General features: G+C 45.2%; 1 pseudogene; it reads right to left on the bottom strand.

The window, feature by feature from the left end:
* Nucleotides 1-588: 588 nt before the first annotated feature.
* Nucleotides 589-2,942, bottom strand: LOC128104533 (40S ribosomal protein S6-like; annotated as a pseudogene).
* Nucleotides 2,943-4,190: the final 1,248 nt, after the last annotated feature.

Genomic DNA, 4,190 nt, shown 5'->3' with positions numbered 1-4,190 from the left:
CTGCTAAAAGACTGATTGAAAGCATAGAGTTGAAGACTGGAGAAATAGCTCATGGGGTAGAGTTTACTGTGCAAGCAGGTGACCTGAGTTTGAATCCCCAGGACCCATGTAAAAACTGGACACTGGTACACATCTGCAGTCCCAGTCATGGGGGCAGGGGAGACAGGTAGATTCCCTGGGACTCTTCAGTCAGTCATGCTGGCCAAGTCAGTGAGCTCCATGTACAGTTTCAAACAATGTGGTGGAGAGTAATAGGAAAATAGGAAGACAGCTGACATCTACCTCTGACCTCTGCAAGCACATACACACTAACATGCACTCACACACCGACCTGCACACACACACACACACACACACGCACACGCACACGCACACGCACACGCACACGCACACGCACACGCACACGCACACACACACGCACACACACAGTACAGAGGAGTAACCTGTTTATTGCTTTCACTCTTACTTTATACTTGTCACCAGATGCACACATTCCTTCCTATTTCTCACTGCATTTTTATTCATTTTTACCAGTCAAGTCTCTCTTCTCTATTCCCTGCCACATAAGGCAATTCCCTACAAACATGCCTACAGGACAATCTGATCTATCCTCAGTCGAGACTTCTCTCGAATGGCTGCAGACTGTGTCAAGTTGACAGTCAAGGTTGACCAGCACACTAAACCTCTGGCTGTGTGCGGAAACAAGCGCTTGCGTTTCCCTTGTTCCAGATGAAAACGTTCACAGATGTTGACCAAATCCACCCACACAGGAGAGAAAGAGAATCCACAGCCTGGAGTGGACAGCCCGCGGGGAGGGATGGTCTTTTCTTGAGTTTGCTTTGCCATCTTGAACAAGTCATTTCATCACCCCAACTAAGAGGGTCAGCAGGGAGACAGTTGAGGTCCCTTGTAACGTGAGTGTTTTCTGGTTCTAATATGAATCAAAATCCTAAGAAGCTAAAATGTCAGTGAGCAATTCTTTCCACACACAGGTACCCACTGATACCACTCTCCAGATGTGGGGCCAACCCCAGTTCCTGTCAGCTCTCTTCTCCCTCACAACCCCTGCCGAGGCACCCAGCTGCCACACGGAGACACCTCCTCTGCCCCCCAGAACACACAAGTATAGGAAGACTTTTAGCCCTTAGGAATAACAACCTATCCACTTTTATTCCCTCTCTGCCTTACTGAAAACAGTGCCTCATTTCCCCTCAGTTTTGTAACAAATGTTTCCTGTATGGTTTGTTGGACAGTTAACAATGTTAAGGTCTGCTTCATATTTTAGACTGGAAATAGTTCTTACATGTGTCCTCTTATTCTTACAGAAACCTCTGGAATCATTTATTAATGTATCTACTTGAAAAGCAAAAGAACTGTGGTGGCGGGTGACAGCCACTAACCTCAGACCGTACCAGAAAGTTGACGATGGAAACTTGAACCCAAACCCCTTGACACGAGGTTCTGCTCCACTAGGATTGTGCATACAGGTTTCCAGCTGTATCTTCCACCACTGACTGCGACTGACCAGAGAGTTATGGGCTCTCCCAGCTTTAGGTCATGGCTAACTCCACATCTGGGGAAACTGGTTCAGGGACACGGTCTGGTGCAGGCTTGGTAGAGTTCTCAGAACACCTCCAAGTCCCTATCCCACATTGTGCTTACACTCAGACTCCATCTTGCCAACAGAGATGAGGACTGTTCCTTGGCCCCCAGCCAAAGGTGTTGGAAAGAGAGATATACTTATTTCTTTTGAAGGGATAAAGATTTCTGTGGTGGTATTGTGTTCCCCAAAATATTGTGCACCCTAATAAACTTATCTAGGGTCAGAGACAGAACAGCCACTAGATACAAAGGCTAGAAAATGGTGGCACTCACAACTTTAATCCTAGCATTCGAGAGGCAGAAATCCATGTGTTCAAGGATACAGCCAAGCATGGTGACTCACACCTTTAATCCCAGAAAGTGAGCCTTTAATCCCAGAGAGTGATGGTGGAAAGCAGAAAGGTATATAAGGCGTGAGGGCCAGAAACTAGAAGCATTTGGCTGGTTAAGCATTTGGCTGGTTAAGCTTTTAGGTTTTGAGCAGCACAGTTCAGCTGAGAGCCATTCAGATATGAGGACACAGAGGCTTCCAATCTGAGGAAACAAGACCAGCTGAGAAGTTGGCCAGGTGAGGTTAGCTGTGGCTTATTCTATCTCTCTGATCTTCCAGTGTTCACCCCAATAACTGGCCTCAGGTTTGATTTTATTAATAAGACTCTTTAAGATTCATGCTACACATTTCTTTCTCTGGCTTCCTTCATTTTTCTGACCAAAGGTTTAGCACATTCTGCAGCCTCCTCGTTTTTCTTGGTGTGTTGTTTCTTCAGAGCAAGAAGAAACATTTATGTGGCAATACAGGTGAAGTCACAAGAGGTGTGCTGTAGTCCGGGGCTTCTTCCTAGCTTCTTTGTTTAAGGGCTTTCTGACAATGTATTGACAAACATCATCTTCTCTAGAGAGATTTGTAAAGCTTTCAGGTTTTTCTAGCTCTTTGGGGCCCTAACTACCCAAACACAGTGGTGCCTGTCAGTCCAGAAATATCCTTCTTTCCTTTTTTTTTTAATAACCAAGTTGAGAATACTTAGATTGGCATCCACAGTACATCCTGAACAAACTTGCACTTCCTCTGAAGTTCCCCTTGGTCTATAAAAAGAATTCCCCTTACTCAACAGCAGGCACACTCTGTTTGCTGTGAGTCAAGACATTTTGCTTCATGTGAAAACTTGTTTGCTGTTCCCACCACTAATCCGGACCACATAACCCTTCCACTCTTCATTCAGAGTACCAGCAGCTACTTCGGTGACCACACGTTTCCCATAGAAAATACGACGTTTGTGGTCACCCTCCACTTCATTGAGTTTCCGACAGCCAGTGACTGGTGAGGAGATCTTCAGCTTCATCTTGACACAGCCAAGAAAGAACAAGAAAGCGGGTGTCTTCACAGAGCCTATACTACTTCTGCACACTCAGACAATGGGGCACAGGCACTTCCTGTGGACAATTTGTGGACTATTGAGAGAGTACTATGAAGGATGTGCTCATCTTTCAGTTAGCAAGAGGAAAAACTCACAAACTATCAGTCGTCGCAGAAGAGATGTTTTTGTCCACAGCAAGAAGAATGCAGAGAGATACCTCATTCTCAAATGGACCCATCCAGGACACAATGATGAGTGAGCACCAGCTTTAACCACCTATCGGATGCAGAAATGCCAGGATCCAGTCACAATAGTTCAAATCCAGGAAGATTTCCCCCCATCACTTCTTCCTTCTTTACTTTGCCTTCCCATCTTGGGGGAGAGGGGGTGATGTCCAGAGGAACAGAAGCTATGGCTATCTATGTATTAAAGGAGAAGACTGAGTCTGAGGAATAAAAAGGCACAAGGAAGCTAACCACAAGTGTCCAACATGAAACACACCTGAACAAGAGGAAGGGAGAATATTTAATTGAAATGATTCCAGGGTCCTAGGTTAACACATTTATGTTCCTGAAACAAGAGTTGAGGGAGGAGTAGAGGACACTGTGTGTGTGTGTGTGTGTGTGTGTGTGTGTGTGTGTGTGTGTGTGTGTGTGTGTGTGTGTGTGTGTGTGTGTGAAGATACAGAGAGATCAACTAAATGATTACACAATATAGCACCCAGCTATTTATGTCACGCTGATGACTCATTGCTCCCTCCACAATGTCTCAATGTGTCCATTCCTGTCCCAGAACCTTTACTCATTCTCTCCTGCCTGCCCAGAAAGCCCGTGAGTCTTGTAAACAACCCTAAAGTTAACCCACTCCCAAGGTCCGGCTGAAGCCTTTATTGACCACACCAAGTGATGGTGGCCGGGGATGGCTTTTCCTTCAGGGTGTCCTTTACAATGACATTCAGGAGCAGGGTCAAATTCCTGGAGCCAGAAAGCTACATGTGTTAAGTGTGTTTTAAAACGGAAATGGTCTTCTAGTTTTAAGTTACCTAAGGGAATCATAAAAAAACATAATGCCTTGGTGCGAAATCAGGGTATTCATTCAATTCCTTCCCGCCTTCAACTAAGCTTTGCAAAGAAAGTTACGTCATTTAAAAAGACAAAGGAAAAAAAGACAACAGAGGAAAGATGTTAGGAAGCTTCAGAAGATGGAAAGAAGTTGAGGAAGGCTTGGCATAGT

Source organism: Peromyscus californicus, unplaced genomic scaffold, assembly GCF_007827085.1.
Source record: "Peromyscus californicus insignis strain IS unplaced genomic scaffold, ASM782708v3 Scaffold_8__1_contigs__length_139910024, whole genome shotgun sequence".
NCBI classification, from domain to species: domain Eukaryota; kingdom Metazoa; phylum Chordata; class Mammalia; order Rodentia; family Cricetidae; genus Peromyscus; species Peromyscus californicus.
The sequence above is the reverse complement of the archived record's forward strand: the minus strand, read 5'-3'. Positions and strand labels throughout refer to the sequence as shown.